At 43.2% G+C, this 25,178-nt stretch overlaps 1 protein-coding gene across 8 annotated transcripts in view; it reads right to left on the bottom strand.

The window, feature by feature from the left end:
- LOC138766342 (uncharacterized) overlaps positions 1-23,026 on the bottom strand; it is a 113,371-nt gene extending 90,345 nt beyond the window's left edge. For 3 of the 8 annotated variants that reach the window (XM_069943892.1, XM_069943883.1, XM_069943893.1), the window contains exon 1: positions 5,391-5,640. The gene's annotated coding sequence lies outside the window, so the exon portion shown is untranslated. Of the gene's footprint in view, positions 1-5,390; positions 5,641-5,754; positions 5,775-10,177; positions 10,196-22,786 lie in introns of those variants that run through there. The other 5 variants (XM_069943895.1, XM_069943897.1, XM_069943885.1 and 2 more) reach the window with 4 other exon arrangements.
- Between the last annotated feature and the right edge of the window lie 2,152 nt (positions 23,027-25,178).

Here is a 25,178-nt window from a genome sequence, read left to right as displayed (position 1 = left end):
AGATGACAGAAGGGCATGATGGGCTCTCCTGTTATCTCATCTACTACTCACCTACTCCCTGGGCTGACCAGCTACACACGCTCACCGGAAGTGGTCTGGACTACACTGCCAGGAGAAGAAGGCAGCGTAGTTCAGGCCACTTCTGGTGAAGATGAAGCCGGTCAGTGCGGTGAGGAGGTGAGCAGTAGATGAGATGACAGGAGCAAATGTAGCAGAAAGTTGAGGGCACTTTTTTTTCAGCATGGATAAAATCATACGTAGTTACATGTCTTGAGACAGCAGACGCAAAAAACCTACATGTAAACCACACATGACGGCCATTTCGCGCGCATGCGCGCTTCATCAGATCATCTGACAACATAAAGGGAGCTGCAGGGGACCCGAGTGGGTAAGTATGACGTGTTGGTTATTGTTGTTACACTGTATATTTTTTATATAAAACCCTTTCTGTGCCAGAATGCCCCTTCAGGATCTTTCTATTATTTCTCCCTTTTATTTGATAACAGTTTTGCTTGTTTTATGTCATGTTCCTTTTGTCTATTTTTGTACACACTGCACTTTTGTTTTTTGGGGTTTTTTTGCGCATGCTCTAAAGATTCCACAGTCTTTTTTAGAGTTTTTGTTAACCCATTGATGCCTGGAGAACAGTGGATGTAGGTTCCGTACCTCCTGAACCACAATTTGATATGTAATCCCTGCGAGTTGTGTAACTGGGGGGGAGTGCACTGTGCTGGGATGTGCTTCGTTTGCAGCATACAGTATATAACACAGTGTAATTGTGGTTGTTGAATACATAAAGCTCATTTCTCTGATCTTTATACTATGGTGTAGTGTATCCTAAAAATAACACCTACCGTTCTTTGACATTTGTGCAAACAATGCTGGCGGCCAGACTAGAAGTATGTCTGCCTGGGTAAATGCCATGGAAAGAAATACAATCCCTCAGGTAAATCCACTCGTGGCTCCTCAGCAAATGCAGACAGTCACATTGTGTTTCTATACAGAACAGGGGGTTCATGTGTGTTCTTTCTTGTCTTATTGCAGAATGTTTGCAGACTTGTCTTCCATATCTAGCTGCAAACGTCCAAGGCTCAACATCAATGCCGAATGTGTAACCCTGAGTTTCAATAAATTATTGGACCTGAAGACTATTAAGATTTATACAGATTTTATAAAAATAATCTTTCAGGGAACGTAATTTTACTTTATGGTGGACCCAAGTCTTGGGCATCGACAGAAAATATCATATGGATAACATGACATCCGGTATGACTTGTCGTATAATAGACCATGCATGGATAGGTCTACAGCTAGGTCTTCTCTCTATGGCTCACTTCTACCAGTGCATAGGCGTTCATCAGTGGATCAGTTGGAGCCATGAAGGAAGTGGACTCCTTACTGTAGTTAAACTAGCAATTGGAAAGATAGGGGCCCTTACGCTATCCTTCATGGAGACCTTGTATAGTCTGTGTCCGACCCTGGTCTGGAGTACAAGAAAAAGGTGACAGAGTGATAGTAGTTGTGGCTAGTAAAGATAGCTCTGGCCTAATACCACCTTATGAGTGGAGTGGTAGTACTGCATGGCTACTGCCCCATTCATTGTCTCCAGGACTTAATTCTTGACTATTTCCATTGGTGCCATTGGCAATGAGTGGAGTGGTAGTGGTAGCACTGCATAACTGCTACCCCATTTATTGTCTCCAGGACTTACTTCTCGACTATTTCCATTGGTGACATTGGCAATGAGTGGAGTGGTAGTGGTAGCACTGCATGGCTACTGCCCCATTCATTGTCTCCAGGACTTACTTCTCGACTATTTCCATTGGTGACATTGGCAATGAGTGGAGTGGTAGTGGTAGCACTGCATGGCTACTGCCCCATTCATGGTCTCCAGGACTTACTTCTCGACTATTGGTGCCATTGGCAATGAGTGTAGCAGTGGCCATGCAGGTGTACTCCTCCTCCATCATCATGGGGCACTAGTGGACTGCTGTTTTCTTGAGCGGTGGTGGTCCCCATGATTAGACCACCTATCTTGTGGATACATTCTGTTAGTGGTCCACTCCACTACAGGGATCCTTACAGTTAAAATTGTCTCCACTGTACAACACAGTTGTTGCTGCTGCTGCTGCAGCTACTACTATATAGCTACATACACTATTTACATTGAAGCTGATTGGCTGCATGAGAGTCAGAAGGTTTGTGCTGATTGGCTGATGACTTGGGCCATCGTAAGTTGAATAGATAGCCATCGTATGTCGGGAGTTAACTATATGTGTGTGTGTGGTGTTCCCGTGAACTCATGTGCCGTGTGTTAGGGTTGACCGGGATTAGAATTGTGTGCATGGTCTGTGTCAGGTCTTGCAGCCACTCGCTTAAACACCTTTAAGAACCTGCAGAAAAGTTATTTTCAGTATATGCCTGGCTGGTTATAGACTCCTGTGTCCTCACCTCTGATCCTTAAGGAGTATCAGACACTTCTCCTCACCAGAAATAAACATCTTATGCCTAAATGAAATCCACATGATACACACTGTAAATACAGCTGACTGCATCACATGGAAGCAAAGATGAGTGTGACATGGAGGAGGTGGGCCGGGGGGTGGGTGTCTTAAGGCCCTATTACATAGAACTTTTTCAAACGATTATCGTTCATAAAATCGTTCAAATGACCGCTCGTTAACGATATTCGTTCTGTGGAATAGCTGTAAATGAGCGAACGACAACAGCAAAATCGTCGTTGAGTCGTTCACTATTTTTTTTCAACATGTCGAAAAAAATCGTTGGTCTTTCAACAATAATTCGCTAATCTTTTCGTTGAATAAAAAATCTTTCAGTCGTTCTTGAAATGTCTACCTACATTTTCCCACGTTTGTAACGAAGTAACGACCGCAAAAAAATCGTTACACTACAGATATCGTTCACGTTCGCTTAAAAAAATCGTGAAGTGCTCGTTAAGGAGCGGTCGTTGGAGCGAGTCTATGAACGATAATCGTTCCGTGAAATAGGGCTATTATTACTGTTCAGTGGTGCTAAAATTGGTGCACGGCTGCTAAAGTCACTCTGTTGTTTTAGATGCTTAGATTTTTTTTTTTTTTGAGCCGGAGGGCAAGGGGTGCCAGGTTATTACAGGGGATTACTTGTATTGTCTACAATGATAAGAACCCAGAACATCATAGGGAGGGTTTCCAGGACACCTGCATTACTCCATTTACCAGCTCAACTGAGCTCTGATCTCGGCTGCTTAACCCCTTAGATGCCATGGTCAATAGCGAGTATAATATCTGGGTGATTCGAAGGGGGATGTGGCAGAGCTCTGTCCCCCATTTGTGCAGAGAGGTTAAAGGGGTACTATGGAGATGTAATTATTATTACATTACTTTATTTAGTTTATATTACTTTGTAATATAACTTGACTAAAATAAATGTATAGGTTTTTTTGGTACTACTCAACTTTCATTGAGTGGCTACAGTAAGGGGCATCAGGGGCCTCTCTGCCACCACCAATGTTTGTGTTGGGAACTGCAGGGCTGCACAGCGCTATTGATACAGAGCTGGCCTCCCCTTCCCACTGTGTATATACAGGACCTTGGGAGGGAGGTTGCCCGTCACTATAGCACAGCACGGCGATCTCTCCACAGCCAGTGCTGATTGCTATGACCGCTCGCTCTGCTAGTAACTCTAGTACAGTGATATGAGATAGCAATATGGGGGGGGCATCAGCGCTTCATCAGAGGAGGGTCTGGGAACTTCAGGGCCTTGCAGCTCCTAACACGGAAACCCCATGGAACTCATGTTGTCCCTTACTGCTACCACTCTATGGTAGTTGAGTAGACACGAAAAAAAATTTTCTTTATTCTTATGAAGTTATGTTAAAATATAATATATAATAATGAAGTTATATTATAATATAATAAAATAAAATATATCCAGACTAAAGCAACATATTAGCAAAAAGAAAAAAAAAAGTACTGATTTTGGACCTGTGCACACACTTTAGTTGAATCAATAGGATAGGCAGAATTTAAAGCGGACTCCACTTGTAAATTCTGCCTCTTTAGTGTGCACGAACCCTTAAGATGGCAGCTGGGAGACCAGTGAAGGCCCCCAAATCTGCTGCGCTACTTATCTGTAATGTATGAGATGTAACACACTGCCATACAGAATGACTGCAGTGTAATGTACCAGTGACCACACTCCCTAGTCATCAAATACCCCAGTGGAGTTTAACAAGTACAACAAGGCTTCACAAAAAGTTAAAGGGGAATTATCATCAGGTTAGACGAATTTAACCTGTCGATAGCTCCTTATTGCGCACCAGACAGAGGATTACATAAGAACTGCCTGGGAATGGTGGCAAGGATGAAGGTAAGAGACATCCCTTCATCCTCGGTGCCCCGTGCGCATTAGGGAGCTATGAGTGGGTTAGATTCGTCTAACCTGCTGATAGTCCCCCTTAAAGTAAAAACTATTCTTAAAAGTTGAAAAAGAAAAAAAAAAAGTTTTTCCCACTAACAATATAAGAAATATAGAGAATGAAATATAAAATTCTAATTTTATAAATGTCTGTACTAAAATATGTCTACTACTACTAATGTCTACTACATAATATAATGTTATATATCCCACATGATAAAAACAGGAAGGAAATAAAAATAAATAACCTCACCCCCTAAAATAAAGTGGAGGTCAAAAATTCCCATACCACCAAACCGTACCAATAAAAACTACCGTTCACCCCGCAAAAAAATGCAATTTTTTACCAACTTGTGCTGTGGTCATACTGAGCCAAAGAATAAAGCCTTAGCTGTGTTGTCCACGCATGCCAACGTTTTTGATCGCACCAGGTCTCCTGATATATAATTGCAAGTATCTCAGCGTGGTGAAACACGAGGACTCAAGCTTCGCTCCCCTGCTGGTCACCAGATCCGACTGACTACAGCAGTCAGGCTTCATAGACTTATACAGCAGCTCATCTCCTGTCAGATTGGGCGGTCGGCAGGGGAGTGAAGCCTGTGACCACGTGCTTCACCCAGCTATAACTAATGATCGCAGCAAGTCTCAGTACTGGGTATCAGTGCGACCTAACATTCACATGTCAAAAGTTTTTACTAATAACACAAACACTTTAACATATCTTCATACTGCACAGTAAACTCTGTAAAGTCCGAGTATTGCTGTATCACAAGGGGTTAAGGTTTTGTCTAGTAGGGAACGCTATAATCCCAGACTCGTGGGTGTTGAGGTAACACTGTTCTGCTGTAGTATCTCAACAGCAGCAAAGTGATCAGCCATGATCTACCAGGTAAGTGAATGACCCCCATAATCCATCTAACACAGAAGGGCTCCACCTGCAAACATAGAATAGTAAAGGAGAAGAGAGTGCTCACCTCCAGCAGACTGTACGCTCGCCATTTCTACATCCTCCTAGCAGCTGCCCGTCCTCTTAGTTTCTACAGGTTGACAAATGTCTCCGATAAGACGGCTAATGTCCTTCTCTGTATTTATATATAAATATATTAGGGACAGCATCACGCTGCCTCTCCGCCCCACCTTACTCCAGCGTGAGCACAACAACCCAGCACTGAGAGCTCGCTCTCCTTATACTCCTGGGGTGTGGTTAGTAACTGTTCTGCTAATCTTCCAAAACAGCATCTTTTTTTTCCCTGTTCTTTTCACACGCTCTATTTTTTTCTAGTTTTCGTGAAATATCCTTATGTCTGCGTCACAGAAAACAGACGACAAGTCACTTACTGACATGTTCTCAGCCAGGAACATGCATCCCGTAGCCAGGACACCTATAAAGGACTAATCCTCATCCAAAACCAGAACAAAATCCATTGCAATAGAGAGACTGTGGAGAAAATGTGAACTGTACGTAGAATGTGAAGGACAGCAGTGCAGATGGTCTTGGTGGACACTTGTGGGCAGGCTGGGTAATGTAGTTGCACAACCTTGTCACCGACAGTTCCCACAGATGTTTCCTGTCCCTATGATAGGATGTAGCAGGTCTGATGAGTTATCCGCCCTGTAAATTGGAAGCCCTCGTGGGCCCTCGTTCTGTCGCAATGTACCAGTCTTTCATTTACTTTATTCATGTCGGGTTTTTCTTTTTTTTTCGATTTTATGTGACATTCTGCATATGTATATGTGGTGCCCACCCTCAGTTGTATGGAGATAGGACGGCCGGTCACTTGCCAGATGGCAGAGCGTCAGAGATGTTATGTCGTGACACCAGTGCTGATTGGGCACACAGGTATGGTGGCACACCTGCTTTTATTTTAAAGGGCCGTTTGTACCTTGTTTCCCTGTGGTCAGTGACCTGCCGTGTTGTTGCGGGGTCCCTTGGGCTGTTATCATGGTGGTCTGGAGTGGAGAAGTGACCCACCTTGACTATTGGTACTGCCACCCACATAAAGGGGAAATGTCCCAAGGGATGTATGTATACTGTGTTGGTGCGGAGTGAGGAACCACAGAGTCTCTTTATCATAAATAAGATCTGCTTTACTTGGAGAATACTTGTGTGCAGCAGGTCACACAACTTTGCATTGACATTCACACTCAATAAGACACTTGATGAGTTAGGATCCAGATCTGCAGTGAGTGCATAAAAAGCAGTACAGTCGTGTGGACTGAGTAGCGTGCTGAGAGTAGAGAATCAGAAAAGTAGAGAGGAGGATGTTGGGAGAGACCCAACCCAAGTAGTACTGTGCTCTGCCGGAATGTTGGAGGATGAGGTAGAAGAATACTTGAGAAGAAAGAGAGAATACTTGTGCCTGTGTTTTGACTCTTGGGTCTTCACACCACCTATTGCCCTACCAGTGTCGGGGGACCCGTTCTAGTGGGTGACACAAGCCCCAGACCTTGCTACCTGGGATGAGTGCAATGCTAAGGGTTCTCTGTCCATAAGCTCATAGGCTTCTAGCAACTTTGCTCTATACGGATCATTTCTTAGCCTTCTGCTTTGTGGATACTGTCCTGCACTGTGACTCTCCTTGTCCATTGCGTGGGTTGAGATGATTCTGACTTGTCGTCTCTAGTGAAGGGTTTAACACTGCATAGTGCGGAGTAGCGTTACTGAAGAAGAATCTGTTAGCTTCATATGCCTAGGCTGCACACTGAGACTGGGGACCTGGCAGAGGGCCAGGGCCCAACTGGACCGCTGTAGGGAGAGTTCTAACTTGTGACCTTCCTCCACAGAGTCTAGTGACAAAAGATCTCTACACTTCCTCTATCCATGTGACTACTTATCTACAGCCCCTGTAAGGTGTGCTGTGTATAGGTGAAGAGTGCATATAGAAAAAGTAAAGAGAGAAATGATAGGATAGAAGAAGAAAACACGCTCATTAGTCTACAGATCCATGTGACATGCAAACAAACAATAACCCTTTCAGTTCTACAGCTGTGCATCAACCAAGTGCATATACTTACAAGAGCGACATCTTGTGGCGAAACTTTAACACTAATACATCAACACTTTTATACAAAAAGGCTTTCGCAAAGGGTGTAACTAACAGCAACACTGTGGTGGGACACCACTTATATTGTGTGTGTTAACCCTTACCATTTGTATGCAGACATGGTGAAAAACACTTGAAGGTGCACGTAGTGGGCAACTGCAGTAACAAATAGTGTTAGGGTTCCGCTCACCTTATGAGGTCACGGCACCGACAATTGCTTTATATTCAAATTTGCCGAGTGCAGCCCTTCACTCTTCCCGGTAACTGGTATTACACACAGCACGATGTATAGGAGGAGGCGAGCGCTGATCTATCAGGTCAGCGCTTGCTTCCTGCTCATTCCCCGCTCGCTGTCTGTGCTATTACACACACAGGCAGTGAATGAGCGGGCCGCGGGGAGGGGCTGACCAGCAATCCTTAGATCTGCTGCCACCGCTCCTATTACTCAGAGCAACGGGCAGCAGACCATCGCTGTCGTGATCTTTGTGATTCAACAAACGATCATGCATGTTGGCTGATTTTGGCTATTACACCAAACGATTGGTGATCATAGACCACACATGGTGGAAGTGAACAGGAACAGTCTATATTTAGTGATCTGAGTTAACAACAACTTCATAGTTTATGGAATAATCCAGATAAAGAATTTCGTCCTGCTTGTCTAGAGATGAGGTTCTAGGCTCTGACACCATCCCACTTGTCAGGACCTGAGGGGGGGGGGGGGGGGTAAGCAAATGAGCCTGGTTTACGGTCTGATCTGTGGTCTGACATTAGGGGTATGGTCTGTAATTCGCATTAATTTAGGTGTCTGATCTGGGCTCTGAGTTTATTTGAGTTGCTGCACAATCCAGACAGAGACATTTCAACACGATTCTGCAATCATCAGTAGAAGTCGCTTTAAGCGAGATGGAGAAGAGAAGATAGCGGTTACCAGTGAGTTACAGGAAATTTTGGTGGTTTTCCTGACATTTCAGGAAATACTTGTATTTCACTAGTGGTATAACGTGGTGTAGGGGTAACTTCCAGTTGACAGAGAAGACTGGATGCTGAGAGCGGCCTGTGGCCTAGTTAATCCGCCATTGCCACTTGTAATGGACCACAGATAGGCCAATGAATTTTTGACACTGAACTAGAAAATGAAAATTTGTAATGCAAGTCATAAATCATATAATCAACACAACCAGAGATGGCCACCAGGTTTTGTGGGCCTCCAACCCAGCCACTTACCACCCTGTGCTTTTATAAAGGGGTCATCCGGAGTTAGAACTGTAGAAGGTGTATGGAGCTTCGGAGTGACCCAAAGATCAGAAGAGCACCAGTGGCGCTAATCGGACATGAATTAGCAGACTATCGCTAAGAAGATGATCATAGTATATACTCGAGGTCTCAAAACAACACGTTGCAGGGTGCTAGACCCCTTTCTGAAGTTCAAGAGACGTACCTGAAAAAAACACAACTAATTTCTTGCAAAAACAGCACCACCCCTGTCTTCAGGTTGTCCATTCACTTCAATAGAACTGAGTTACAAAACCTCACCCAAACTGAGGACTGAGTGGCCATGTTTGTCTAATCCTGGACAACCCCTTTAACCATATTCACACAATGCTAATTTACATAGCTTTCTTACAGTACCAACCAATACAATATAGATTTCGATATTTGGCTTATGTTTTTTTCCTTCCCACGCTCTAGGACCCATAAAGATTTTATATTTTTTTAAGCTGACAATGACGCCTATTCTTTGCAGGACGAGTTATACTGTTTACTGGCAGCCTTTATTTTACCATATAACGTTCTACAAAGGCAGAAAAAATATTCGCAGGGGGGAAAAATGCAATGACGCAAATTTGTAAGAAATCATTTTCCTGTGCCTTAAAACGTCCATGCTAAACATATTCCACATGTCCATGTGATTGCTTGTATAGATCAATGCAATGCATATACAGTGCATTGATCTATTAGTCTGCCTGTGATTGTGGGTTACCAATGAGGCCTACTGAACACCAATCACAGCTGTCAAAACTCTTTAGATGCTGCGATTACTATTTTTGTGGCCTCTTTACAGACCTCAGTGATTACTCCAATGTTCTTACTGACGGAAGCTGTCTACAAAGAGCCGCTGCCAGACGCTGACTACGTTGTGGGCTCGGCTCCTGAGCATTCCCTTTACTTCTTCACCCGACCTAGACCGTAATTGTACATCATGGGTCGGGTTATGGACCATTGAAAAGCAACTTCATAAATGTGTGCATTGTTTGCACCTGTTTGAAGGTGTACACCCCCTTACCATATGCCCCAAAGATTTTTCCATATATTCCCAAGCCCCCTATTAAGAGTAATAATCTGGTTGCTATGGGCAACGTCTTCACTGCAAAGCGGACTACCTGCTACTGCAGAAAAAAACTTAAAATATTTAAAAACCCACCATATCAGAAGCATTGGATCATTGAGATTTACAACATAGGACAACAGAGAGTGGGTGCCATATAAACTTGTATATGCGGAAAGGCTGTAATAATGGCTGATAACAGAGAACAACACCACTTGGCAGTATGTCTCCAACAAGGTCAGGATCCCTATGGACACCAAATGTACTTATTGCCTAATAATGGGGCTGTAATAATGGCTGGTAGCAGAGAACCATGATAAGTAAGTGCTGTACACACCCAGCAAGGTCAGGACTTACAGAAACCTTCCCAGACCCCTGCTGTACTTACTTATCAAATTTGAGGCCTAAGGGGATGATTGAATGGCGTGTTGTAGAGTAAGAGTCTCCTTGTTGTCCATCACAACCAATCAGAGCTCAGCTTTCATTTCTATGGTTGCTCTGGTAAAGTATAAGCTGAGCTGTGATTGGTTGCTATGGACAACATTGCTATAACACAAAGCCATAAAGCACTCCCAGACTGTTCAGGTGTTTGCATGTCTATAGATCGTAGGCCGTGATGATGGCGGATAACAGAGAACAATAGATTGTGAGTATTGTGTACATCCGGCAAGATCAAAACCTTTACATTAACCCTCTCAGCACCCAATCCACCTTGGTGCAAAATTAGTAGTGAAACCGTTGAGGTGTTCTGAGGCGTTTTTATTGGTATTCTGCTGCTAGTATACGGGGAGCATTAGTTATTGGTATTTTGTTACTACTATACGGCTAGTATTCGCAGCATATTATGTTGGCAGTATGTAATACTTTTTTTTTTTTTTATTTAATGTGGCCAGCTTTACAGTGGTGTATGTGTGTTTATATATATATCTCTTACAATTTATAATATTTTATGTCACATGTACAACCTTAAAAGTGTTCTGTAACTTAGGCTATGTTCACACTACGTAAAACTACGGCCGTAGTTCTCGCCGCACAACTACGGCCGTAGTTTTCAGGGGTGGAACATAGCCCTATTTTCAATGGGATCCCGGCTGGAGCGTACACACATCGTATGCGCTCTGGCCGGGATCCCATGCGGCGCCGGAATTCAGTTTTCTGCGGCCAGAATTCAGTGAATTCCCGACGCAGAAAGCCCTGTCAGTTCACACAGTGAAGCGAGCGGCTCCGAGATGATCCGGCCGTTCCGTGACCCGGCCGGGGTCACGGAATGGCCGGTCTCATACGACGTGTGAACATAGCCTTACTTGGAAGTCTTGTAACTTCCTTCTTCAATATAAATATATTGGCAATGAGTGCAGAGGACTACACCTTGTAGAAGTATGCGGCATACATTGCCGTATGGACAGGTTTGGTCATGTATACCAGTATAGAACTGCAAACACTCCCCTCAATGTACAGCTCACAATGCATCATATATATGTCATATTTGACTTTCAAATTTTTTTGGTACATAAGACTTGTATGAATCATTTCCATGTTCTCGTCTGTCTGCCGAAACATTTGTATTGTTGGTATAAAATAGATGAAGGAGAGTTTCATTTATGCTGTTAAGCAAAAGAGTGAAGAAACCAACTGAAACCCAATAAGATGAATACATGAAGGGTATGTACACCTAGTGGGCACCGTCCTATAGTATTCTAAATTAACCCCTCCTCCGTACAAGATTTTTGGAAAATTTGTAACTCCTCACATTATTATATTTTTCCACATAATGAGCTATATGAGGGCTTACTTTTTGCATTTTATCATAAAACATACCGCAAAACAGAAAAAAAAAGATTTCTGGGACGAAATAGTTCTGCATCTATTAAGGGATTTGCCCCTTCATTATTCACTAAATTATTAACTAAAATTATTCAATAAAACTGATATGTTATCTTTATTCTGTAGTGTTCACAGCGCTCTCTGCTGCCACCTCTGGCTGAGGCAGGAACTGTCCAGAGCACTATAGGGATTTCCATAGAAAGCCTCTCTTTCTCTTGAGAGTTCCTGTCTCGGCCAAAGATGTCAGCAGAGAGCACTGTGTCAGACTGAAAAAAACAACACTTCCTGCCGGACATACAGCAGCTAATAAGTATGGGAAGACTTGATTTTTTTTTAATAGAAGTAAATTACAAATCTATATAACTTTCTGGCAATAGTTGATTTGAATGAAAAAGATTTTCGCTGGACAAGCCCTTTAAACGATCTTAAAGAGATCATAAAAACGATATTTTTTCTAACTATAATGGCTGATCGGCATAAAAACCAAATCGTTGCTTCAAAATCCCAAACGATCAAATGAGCGATTTATTGCTGCGTGTAAAAGGACCATAAGTCTGAATAAGGCAAATACATCTATCCCTAAAAATAAAAAAAAAATACAGACGACTGTGCCAAAAAATTGTCCTAACACAGCTTTGTGGATGAAAAAATTAAAAAAGTTATATAAAAACTATAAAAATTGTGCATTGTACGAATGTGAAGAATAAAGATTTTACTGTACAGTAAATGTCATAAAATACACACACACACACACAAAGTTGCCAAACAGCTCTTTTTCCCAATTTCACCCCACACAGATATTTATACATAATTTTAAGTACATATACGAGTGTCATTAAAAAATACTATTGGTTCTGCAAAATAAGCCCTCACAGGACTCTGTAGATAGAGATATAAAAGAGTTACGGTTCTTAGCAGCAAACATGAAAATTAGCTGTGTCCTTAAAGTGTACCTGTCATGACAAAAACAGCCAACATATAGTTAACGCTTACATTATGTATGCTCTCCATTTTGATTTGAATGATGTTGCTCCAGGGGCCTGTTTAGTGCCCCATTGTGCTGTTCATGTATCTGCATTTTACTCTGAGACGGTGGGCGGAGACTTTTTATTAGTCTACTTATCTGCAGCAGTGCATGGCTACTGGCCAATCAGCATTCATCCTCACTGGGCCAACTGACATCACTTCCTGCATTTGGTCTTTTTTTTGCTGTTACTAAAGACCAAATGGCCTTAGTGATGGAGCCTGGACTGCAGCTTTCCTGTGAGTGAGACACCTAGTGGCCAAATGTATATCATTGTGTTTCATATAGAAAACAGGCAAAAATGAACGAAGTAAGTTGCTAAGACGTAGTATGTCACCTCCCCTGCTGATTTAACACTATTTATTGGTAATGACAGTGCCCATTTAATGAGCTAAAGCAAAAGATACAAGGTATAAGACAACATAAATATATACAGACACACAAAATAAGTGATCAGTACAATGAAGTGGTAGTGTAAGGAGAGAAAATAGCTGTCGCACCTGGTTAGTGTTGTAATATATTTATATTTTGGGTCTGGTGGAGCCATTACCTTTGCTTTCAGAGCTGCTACTGTAAGGCTCTGTCAGGTCGCTATTATCGCTCACTCCCATCACTTCTAAACCAGCATAAAACTTTGTATGTTGCCAGAACGCTGCTTGCTGCTATGTTTCCTGTTTACGCCTTTGGTCTAGAATGATTTCACATACATGATTTAACCACTTATAAACTCAATAGAGCATTGCGGTAGGGGGTTGGGCGGTGGCTGGGGTGACAGTACATTGCAGTATCAGAAATGCTAATAACACTGTGGCTCTCCAGTGTAATTACAGCAGCTACATGGGGTATTATAAAGATGTCTCCCCTCTCCCTCATTCTTCACTGGCTTGTTATTAAAGTTCAGAATGAACAATGCATCAGCCATCCCACTAGTTGTACATTTAGGCTACCATATACAAGTACAGTGGCGTAGCTACCATAGAGGCAGGGTAGGCAGCTGCTATGGGGCCCATGCAGCAGGGGGCCCGGGTCCTGTGTCCTTCTGCTTAACCCCTTATGTACTGCAGTGTGTAAGAGACCCAGTGTTCACTTACATGCTGCAACACAAAAAAGGGTTAACAAGCAGAAGACAAAAAGATCTCTGCTTCACTGCACCTCTGACCTTTCCGGCTGCCTGCCTTAATCAAGTAGGAAACTATGCGGAGTTGGGTGCAGAGGTCAGGGGCTATCAGTACACAAGCAGTAAAGCAGATATCTCCTTATCTTATTAACTTTGAGTCACTTACACACTGCAGTACATAAGGGGCCACATCACAGCATATACTGTGTGTGTGTGTATATATATATATATATATATATATATATATATACACACTCACCGGCCACTTTATTAGGTACACCTGTCCAACTGCACGTTACCACTTAATTTCTAATCAGCCAATCACATGGCGGCAACTCAGTGCATTTAGGCATGTAGACATGGTCAAGACAATCTCCTGCAGTTCAAACCAAGCATCAGTATGGGGAAGAAAGGTGATTTGAGGGCTTTGAACGTGGCATGGTTGTTGGTGCCAGAAGGGCTGGTCTGAGTATTTCAGAAACTGCTGATCTACTGGGATTTTCACGCACAACCATCTCTAGGGTTTACAGAGAATGGTCCGAAAAAGAAAAAACATCCAGTGAGCGGCAGTTCTGTGGGCCGAAATGCCTTGTTGATGCCAGAGGTCAGAGGAGAATGGGCAGACTGGTTCGAGCTGATAGAAAGGCAACAGTGACTCAAATAGCCAACCGTTACAACCAAGGTAGGCAGAAGAGCATCTCTGAACGCACAGTACGTCCAACTTTGAGGCAGATGGGCTACAGCAGCAGAAGACCACACCGGGTGCCACTCCGCTCAGCTAAGAACAGGAAACTGAGGCTACAATTTGCACAAGCTCATCGAAATTGGACAGTAGAAGATTGGAAAAACGTTGCCTGGTCTGATGAGTCTCGATTTCTGCTGCGACATTCGGATGGTAGGGTCAGAATTTGGCGTCAACAACATGAAAGCATGGATCCATCCTGCCTTGTATCAACGGTTCAGGCTGGTGGTGGTGGTGTCATGGTGTGGGGAATATTTTCTTGGCACTCTTTGGGCCCCTTGGTACCAATTGAGCATCGTTGCAACGCCACAGCCTACCTGAGTATTGTTGCTGACCATGTCCATCCCTTTATGACCACAATGTACCCAACATCTGATGGCTACTTTCAGCAGGATAATGCGCCATGTCATAAAGCTAGAATCATCTCAGACTGGTTTCTTGAACATGACAATGAGTTCACTGTACTCAAATGGCCTCCACAGTCACCAGATCTCAATCCAATAGAGCATCTTTGGGATGTGGTGGAACGGGAGATTCGCATCATGGATGTGCAGCCGACAAATCTGCGGCAACTGTGTGATGTCATCATGTCAATATGGACCAAAATCTCTGAGGAAGCTTCCAGCACCTTGTTGTATCTATGCCACCAAGAATTGAGGCAGTTCTGAAGGCAAAAGGGGGTCCAACCCCTTACTAGCATGGTGTACCTAATAAAGTGGCCGGTGAGTGTATATACACACACATACACACAGTGCTTTGTGTTAGGGGAGGGGGAACCCCTTACAATTTTTTGTTATGGGGCATTGTAAATCCTAGCTACACCCCTGTACAAGTAATACGTCTATTCTCCATCAACAGAGCTGTGCATTGAAGGAGATGTTGGCTAACAAGCACTGTACTCCTCCTTCTAAGTTATCTACCATATTTTATGTGCCAAATTTAACCCTAGAATAGCTGCACTGCTTTCAGCCTTAATGACATAACCGTTTAGATATTATAGGAGATATCTCAAGATTAAAAGTAATCCCCTATCTACAGGATACGCAATAACTTGCAGATCGGTGAGGGTCCGGCACAGGTGAACATTCATGTGTTCCCTATGGGGATGGAAGAGGTAAGCCCCCACCAGACTGCTCTGGCGCCATCTTATCTCTCTGAAAACAAAGCGGTCAGGCAGTGGAAATCCAACAAAACCAACCCCTATGTCCACCATCATTATCTGTCGGCAGAAATTTGAGATACCCCCCCCCATAACCTTTTACTAACAGCCACCTTGGGAACCATACAAGGTTTGGCAAACGAAGAGGTGAAGATGGCCTGGGACACACATGGGATAGTACCACATACTGGGGGGGTGTCTGTTAACCATTTCTTGTTATTGCGACATCTATAAAGCCGAACAGCCTGGTCCACTTTCTTAGAAGATGTCTTGGATGACTAGCAGACCGTCCAGTCTCACATATTTCGACCAGTCCCCTCCTACTTTAACGCCAAGTTCCTCTAAAAGCTAAAATTCCCGTGGGTGTATTTTTGTATTTTCCTACTTAAATCATCAGAATAAAAATGTGTAGAGACCCTCCCGAATGTCCTGCCGGATATGAAGATACATGTTATAAGAATCCTGCAGAAGGATCTCATTGTAAACGATCAAAGAGAGGAGGAAGCGTCCTAAATAGTTTCTCCTGGAGACCTAAAGAATTGTGGCAAAGTGCCCGGTAGAGAAGGGGTATGTAATAGTGCCCATTAATTATTTACTAATTGTTCAGGATCGTTTTAAATTTAAGGTGGTTTTGCAGTTCTATTGAGTTCTTTTGACAACTTTGGGTAGTTTATTTTTAGTTTTTTTTTCCCATCAGATCAGACCTTACAGTGCCCTGCTGCTGTAATCCTGTGGTTATTTCCATAGAGAGAAATATTATAGCATGATATGGTGCCCACTGAAATCCATTCACAGTCTTTATAATGTCAGGTCCTTCAGAGTAAGGGTCCTTTTACATGGCCTGGTATGGGGCTGTGCAAGGATGCAAGCGAGCGACAAGCAGCGAGATCGGCACTCGTTTACAGTGTCTTGCGGAGCCCCACGAATAATCATTGTATCGTTCGTGCGGCCGTTTAAATATATTGCTGTCGGCGGCACATCTCCTGTTTATACAGGAAGATATGCAGTCCATAACGATAAATGTTGAAGCTGCACAAAAGCTGCGTTCAGCCGACAAGCGGAAGTTTTCCCGCTCCATGGGTCAGTTATCAGTGTTGTGTTTCTAGCAACACGCCTTACCAATAATTGAGCCATGTAATAGAGGCTTAAAGGGGTACTCTGGTGCTGATTTAAAAAAAAAAAATCAATCATAAACATAGTTTTTACATTTACCATCCCTTCTGAGTCTGTCTCCGTTTGAATTTCCCCGCTGTTTGCAGGTCCCTGAAACTCCAGTTGATGGCTTCATTTTTTCTTCACTTCCTGGATTGAGCTTTCACATGATGCACTTTGTCTCCTGTGATGTCTGACTCTGTAAAACTGTTAGATGGCTTACGTCTTGTTCAGCCAATCAGAGCTGAGCAACCTGAGTCATCTGACAAAGGGAGGCTGGCTTAAGAGGGCTTAGACCCGCCTCTCGATGATGTCATTGTCACAAAATGGCTGCCACAGAAAAGCCTGTGCTCAACAGTCATTAGGTAAGAAGGAGTTTACGTCACTTCCTGGTGAGGGGTTGAGGGGGGAAAGATAGGAAAGGGAGGCAGATAGGTAATTAAAGCATAATACAAAGTTATATAACTTTGTAATGTGTTTCAATTACTGGGGAAAGCTTTTGGCTGCAGTACCCCTTTAAGAGCCACCTGCTGTAGCAGCTCTCCGTACTGGATAGTAAATGAGGATGGTGCATTGGAGACTTCCTAGTCTTAACTTTAACCACGCTCCCTTTCCATTGCAGTTTACAATCCCAGCCTTAAAGGGGTTATCCATGATTACAAAAAAATGTCTGTTTTCTTCTAAAAACAGCGTCACCCCTGGCCTATGTATTTCTAATCTAGGGCAACCCCTTCACAAAGCGATTTTATAGCCGAAAGAAAACACAGAGAAGTTTTATACAGTTATATATTTTATCTGCAGTAGCAGATAAATACCTCTTTTCCCCATAGGGATAAAACGTAACTTTTATTGAGAATCTTACTAAATAATAGGTGTACAAGTGTATATACAGTGCTATAGTTAAAAAAATAGTTCTTTTGATGGTTACTGTCCGTATGTGTGCAGCAGGTATGCCGTATTGACGTTGATTGCACTATTAGTGGGGGGTGAGTTACCTCCCTGAATATTGGACACGTCTGTGCTACAATGTATAAATATTTTATGCAATCAATTCATAGTACGCTTGATTGATATGCCTCCTTTGATAAAGCCAGAGAACCAGCGAAACTAGTCGGGTCTGTCAAGGCATGATATTTTCAATAATAGTTCAAATGATGTAAATAGCCCGTCCATACTGGTACAGTGACTAAAACTGACCACTTGAGATACGCAGCGTAGCCGAAAACAGGAGCGCGTCTTACACTCGTCTTACACCCCCAGGCTCAAGAGTGGGACAATCTCACTGACTTAGGCTTTACTGCCCTTGGATCGATACGGCAGGCGACACAAGCCGCTGCAACTATTGTAAGCCCATACAGTCAGAGCATACCAAGTACGCTATATAAAGCCGATAAATACCTAAGATCGGTAAAGCGAGGATCTATAACTACTCAGCACCACAGAACTAATTTTTTTAACCATAGCACTGTATATACACTTGTACACCTATTATTTAGTAAGATTCTCAATAAAAGTTAAGTTTTATCCCTATGGGGAAAAGAGGTATTTATCTGCTACGGCAGATTTAAATTTCTGACAAAGTTATTACCTCCCATAAGGTGACGGATCAATTATCATATATCATATCATATATCATATCATATATCCTCATATATTTTATCTGCAGCATCTAAGCTTGTGGATGGTGCAGAGAATTGCATGTAAAGTTATGGGGGTTGCAGTATCACTTTAAGTCCCAAAAGCCATGTGAGGAAGGAAATTTTACCTGCAGCCACATAACACAAGCTTCATGTTTCTACCCAACGTCTGTTTCTTATTGCACAACCATATTTGGAAAGAAAGTCACTGACTAAATTCCAGGTATGTGTTCATCCGTTGTATAGTCAGTGTTGTAATATTCAGCACAATCCTATCAATACAGAAGGTTTTACATCAAAGATTACAGGATTTTTTGTGTGGGCCGGGTTTTCCTTACACCCAGCAAGGAGATTATTCTAAGGCCCCCACCCTCAATCTATACAGAACACATGCAGGTCTACTTTTAGATCCATGCCATTGTTCACCCAGGGTATATCATCAGTAAAATCTGATCATTTCTGCCAAATAGACGCTAATAACAAAAAACTGGTTATAAATAGGTTCTAGTGGCCAACTATTACATTAGAGCCTGGGCCCACTGGAGGATTATCTAGAAGTCTAAATGTGGTGGCCCAGTACAGGCACCTAAACCTGTATTGCACCTGAGTAAGGTAACTCCCTCGGGTTCACACAAAGTGGGATATGCTATCCACTGCAGTTAGTGTTTTTCCCCACTAGGTGTCACTACTGTGTTTGTATGTAGCTTATTCTATGCACAGCTGATGTATGTCAGGGGTTAACTATTGTGTGTCACATGTTGGGCTTTACCCACTCACAGGTGCAGGTGCTTTCCCTCCTTTCTCTAGCCCAGGGATGTCAAACTCAGGCCCTCCAGCTGTTGCGAAACTACAAGTCCTATCATGCCTGGACAGCCGAAGCTTTAGCTTTGGCTGTCTAGGCATGAAGGGAATTGTAGTTTTAAAACAGCTGGAAGGCCTGAGTTTGACACGTTTGACAGCCCACCAACCACAGGGTTACACGGACCCCTGTAGTTAGGACTTAGTTCCTGGTGGGAGGAGTCAGTTCAGTTAGTAGTCTGTATTCTGTGTGGGAGGGAGCACGACAGATAGGTCTCTGCTGAAGCCAAGCCAGGGACACAACTAAGCAACCTTAGTTTTTTCTTATAAGCAACAGAACCACTATGCAGTGCTAGAATTCTACAAGGAGAGAGAAGCCGCACAGGGATCACATTGTCCACGCCAGGAACCTCTAAGAGTGCAGGGCAGTTACCTCAGCAGTCATATTGACCCCAGTGGAACAAAGGTACGGAAAGTCTACATATTCCACTGCGCAGAGTCGGACATCCAGGAAGTCTTGGAAGTCGGCTTAGCCCAGATAACAAGTCCTGGGGCTTGTATTACCCACCTAAGACGGGTAGTCCCCAACTAGGGGGCAGAAGGCAGTCAGACTATAGGTCATCCGTGAGTGTTCTCTATATCTCTTTTACACACCTCCACTGTTTCAGGCAGAGTAAATTTCTCCATTGGTTAAGGCCCCTCATGTAACCCCTCTACTCTACTACAAAGCTCTTCCTTCTTCAAAGCGCTTGCAAGATTGTACTCTTTTTGTATTGCACTGGATTGTGTTTCTATAAAAGTACTTTCTTTGTATTGCACTACGTTTTCCCAAGTAAACTGTTCTATTCTTTTAAAGCATTGGACTCTGGCCTATCCTTACGCACCCGCACCTACACACACACTCCTGTACACTTGGGTTAACCTTTTTTACTGTGCTGCTGCGGTGCCACATTGTCCCGGGTGGGTCCAACACCACTCTAGGCTACCGTGACAAGTACCCAAGTGACCCTAGACCCACTGAGCTAGCACACCACTGTACCAGCTGACCCGGCAGGGCGACCAAACCAAACCTCTCCCCCATTGTGGCATCACATAAAGGTGGGCATATACATTGAATAACTGACAATTTTCCTACAGTCAGTTATCTCTCCCGTCCTCCCCATACACAGGAACTTTTGGCACAGCTAAGTGTTCCTGTGTTCTCTATGGGGAAGAGAGGGTTAGCTATAGCCCTGGCTGTGGCTTATCTCCCCCAGTACAGAGAAGTCAGGCAATAATTATTCATCTCCACTGACTTAGTCATACCAATGGCCGAACCTGCTGTGAGCGGCGGGTACAGTCAACAAAAGTATAAAGTGTATGGGGCAAGACATTGCTTCTGTCCTGCAAATCATACCCCATAGCCCAGACACATGCCCTTTTCTTCTACTCTTCATCGTGATACATTTAATACTTATAGCTAAATATATTCATGTGTTTGTCACATGGTTTGTGCTAACAAATCATCTTGTGTTGTGTAAGGTTTTCCAGTAAAATAACTTTTTACAGGGCATGAGATGGGTCATAGCTTTAGTAAATGCTGTATATCTTTTCCTTTCACCCACATGCCCCCCCCCCCCCCCCCCCCAATGTCCGGGGCTGGCATAACTAACTGGTATAACAAGTGTCGCTGGTTGCAATCCAGAAGACCTGTATTGATTCAGAATTTTCCAAGCAAAACACTTTGTAAAACAATAAGTTCAAGAAACGCAAACAAATCTCAATAATCTGCGCAAACTCTTCTGCTGAAACACAAATATGAAATCCTGGTCTTAGCAAACAGGCTGTGAGGAGGAGATTTCCATTGTCGTCTGATTCCCACAACACGGGGATCAGGCAGCTGAATTGTCACACAATTTTTCTTTTTCTAGATATCGAGGTAGATAAATTAAAGGGGAACTATAGACAGGTTAGATGAATCTACCTTGCTGATAGCTCCTAATGTGCACAAGGTGCTAGGGATGAAGGTATGTCTCTTTGAAACACTGCCCCGCCCCTATAGCGCTCATACGGCACGCCCCTGGTTAGCCCGATCCTTTGATACTCATTTGTAGGGGTGGATCGGCACTCTAGGGGTGGGTCAGTGCTCTAAACGGCCTTACCGTACAGAGCACTACATTAAAACTGCACGGGAACGGAGCCGAGGATGAAGGTAAGATACATAACATCATCCTCAGCATCCTTTTCGCAGTAGAGAGCTATCAGCAGGTTAGATTTGTCTAACCTGCTGTTACTTCCCCATTAACTGCAAGAATAATGCCACAGACTTTGCTATTCTTGTTGTCTGAAAAAGAAACTTGTATGGAAACCATTAACAGAGCCAAAATTTGACTTTTATTTTACTTCCAGCCTCAAAGGCTATGGACCTATCTGAATGCACTTTGTAGCTATTGCCATGTAGTTATTATGGTATAAAAAAAAATCCCATTGGTCTATTAAACATTTTGCTCAGTTTCTCTTCTACAGTCTTTACATGGCTGCACTGTCTACTCCTGAGACAAATCATAGGAGCTTTCTGATACCTTGATCTCCAATACAGATGAGTGAATCGTGAGGACAGTCCGGCTCGTCTGAACCTGAACGCTCTGCATTTTATTACCGTTGGCTGAAGAAGTTGGATGCCGCCCTAGGGAGGCCTGGAAAACATGGATACAGCCTATGGCCATTGCAGTATACATGTGGTTTTAGGCCCTAAGTTCAGCCACCAGTAATCAAATGCAGAGTGTTCAGGTTTGGATGAATCTAAGGGCCGTATTCCACCAGACGATTATCGTTCGCATAATCGTTAACGAGTAACGATCTCAAACGACCGCTATTGCGAAATACCTGAAAACGTTCCCTCATTTCCATGGAGCGATAATTGTTACTTATGATCGTATTTGCGATCGTTTTTTCTTCGCTATTGCGTTCGTATCTACTGCGAACGACCGAACGTCTTATTCAATGCGAACGTTTTGCGAACGAGCAACGATAAAAATAGGTCCAGGTCTAATAAAGCGATCAACAATTTCTCGTTCGGTCGTTAATCGTTAACTGCTATTCAAACGAACGATTATCGTCGAGATTCAAACGATTTAACGATAATCTGAACGATAATCGTCCGGTGGAATAGGGCCCTTAGTGTCCTCAAAATTCACTTATCTCTCTTTTCCGAAACAAAGTCCTATGCTGTTTTATGACCACATTAAAAAAAAAAAAAATCATCCTAAATAAGCTTGGAGGATCATTCAGGAAAGGAGAGAGAAGAGCTGGAGACCAATCTACCAGACAACTCCTCTGATGGTTTTCATTCCCAATGGGACAGAGACTGCAGAAGAAAAACTAAACAAAAGTTTTAGCAGAGATCAATGGGGCAAAGTTTTTTACACTTTACATACAACACAATAATAACAGAGACTTGCGTTCCTAGACGTCCATAGCACCATAATAATATATGTATTAAAGGGCTAAAGGAAATCCATTGAGATTACTCGTAGAAGCCAAGATAAATGAAGCTGTTCCTTACCTCGTGCGCTCTCCGCAGCCACTTCAAATACCGATGTGGCAATGACTCTCCGATGCATTAATGAGCTGTTTTTCTATTGTGCGTTAATCGTTCTCTCCAGATTAAAGGGGCTTCTCATCTATGATGTCCAACAAGTTTTGCTTGCTCTTCTAGACTTTGGGGAGAATTCTTTTTGCGTCCGTCTGTGATGGGAGTAGTAAGCCGGTATTCCAGGCAGTGCAGAGGTTACTGCTTCTATGATGATGTACTGTGTGTGATACAGGCAGCAACCTGCTATCACATCAGCCACTCCCTTTTTCTCTCCTCCTGGCTAGGAAGAATAATTGTATCCAACTTAAAGGGATCAAAACGAATATCAAGTGTCTTATAAACCAGATTGATATCTGGGAGGATTTTTCCTGTAAATGTAGCCTGCAAACAATTGTTTGTCCTGGATATTTATACTAGTATACATCTGTATCATGTATCCCTATTTAGCACACATATAAATAAAGAAAATGCACTTACAGTAGTAGTAGTTATACTCTTTGATGGTTTTATTACTACTGTTAGGTGTTTTCCACCCTCTGATAACTTTATCAATATGAAGATAGCAGATATTGGATGATTTCTTGGTCCTTAGTACTTACCTGTGCAGGGAACCCATGGTGCCCATGCACACCTCCTCTGAAGGATAAATGGAGGCAATGTCAGCTGCATTTATGGCCTTGTATTTTTAGATGCTATCTACACCACTAGTGCATGTACCATAGGGACCGTGTTCTCTGACTCATGAAAGGGAACCAAGAACAGACTAGTAGTTCTAATCACAATAACGTTTGCAAAGGAGGTGGAAATTAGAGGGGTCATTCCAGCCTTCTCTGCTAGAGGAGAATGAAAGCAAAAAAAAAAAATTAAAATTGTTTCTCACTGTGTGGTATCCCACCACGGGTGTTTCTGCTTTGAACACCCCTTGCAAAAGCCTTCTACTTTGAAGTGGTGATGAAGTTATGTATAAGTTTTGCCACTGGATGTCGCTATGTATATTTCTGTATATAAAATGCAGGAGCCTGGAAAACAGGAACAGAAGACCTGCACGCAGTACATGAGGCAATATGGTTTGATCAAATTATATACCAGCATTCTGATGTTGGTTTTTAAATGTAGCCGAGAGGCATTAGTGTCAGCCATGGGTGGGAAGTGCAGCCATTTCTCTCTCTCTAGGTTGCATTTTACATGTTCTCTTTTCTCTATGTGGCTAGCACTCCTCCTTTGTAAGACCCATGTGACCCCAATTAGCAGGAAGCACCTGTGCACATATGGTAAGTGCCTCCTCTTTCTCCCATTCTACCTGCTGGTGCATTGGTGAGTGGTAACACCTTGTTCACACTTGCGTTGCTTGGTGGACGCCTTCTCCCCCGGCGGTGCCTGCGAGATATGGGAGCCCCTGGGGTTTGGTCCCGTGACAGTGGGGTTGCAGGGCCATTCTGTTCCCCCCCCCCCATGTTGGTGTTTGCTTGGCGGGGTTGGCGGTTGCCTACCGGCACTGTGTTGTTTTTAGTGTAGGGACTCGTGTGGGCCAAAAGACCTGCATGCGGTACATGAGGCAATATGGTTTTATCAAATTATATACCAACATTCTGCCGTTGGTTTTTAAATGTAGCCGAGAGGCATAAGTGTCAGCCATGGGTGTAAGGTGCAGCCATTTCTCTTTCTCTTTAGGTTTGCATATTTCTGTATATATTGCACAGCTGTAGCTATTCAAGGGTTACTGTATTGTATTTTCAGATTCTGTACACCAATGAGAGATGCTGTTCTTTCTCTACCTCTCTCTCTATTCTCTTTTCTTCTCACACTCTCTTCTCCACCACCACTCACAGAGGTTGTTGCATACACCCTGTAGAAAGTAGTCACATGGGGAGAGGAAGTGTAGGTCAGTTTTTCTCAGGAGCCTGTCTCTGCCAGGATCTCTGTCTGGGACAGACCAGCTGTAGTGTACAGACACATATGTAGATCACAGAGACTCTTTTTCTTAAATCAAACCTTATACTCACAATGCAGTGCTAAAAACTAAAGAGAGGACACCCCAACCCACATCTTTAAAAGTGCAGGACAGTATCCTAGACAGAAGAACTGATCTGGATATAGCAAAGCTAGTGCAAAGGTCTACGTACTCTATCTCACAGCGCAGGTGACACCATATAATTTCGGACACTTAGCTCAACTCAGGTGACCAGGACTGGGGCTTGTGTCACCCTTGTAGGACGGGTAACTCAGCACTACGGGGCAGAAGAAGGTATAGTGACAAAGTATTCTTCTTCTCTTAAGTATTCACTTCTTAAGTATTCTTTTCTACTAACGTTCAGTCAGAGCACAGAACTAAATTGGGTTGGGACTCTTCCGGAAAACTCCT

Source organism: Dendropsophus ebraccatus, chromosome 10 (assembly GCF_027789765.1).
Source record: "Dendropsophus ebraccatus isolate aDenEbr1 chromosome 10, aDenEbr1.pat, whole genome shotgun sequence".
NCBI lineage: Eukaryota > Metazoa > Chordata > Amphibia > Anura > Hylidae > Dendropsophus > Dendropsophus ebraccatus.
The sequence above is the reverse complement of the archived record's forward strand: the minus strand, read 5'-3'. Positions and strand labels throughout refer to the sequence as shown.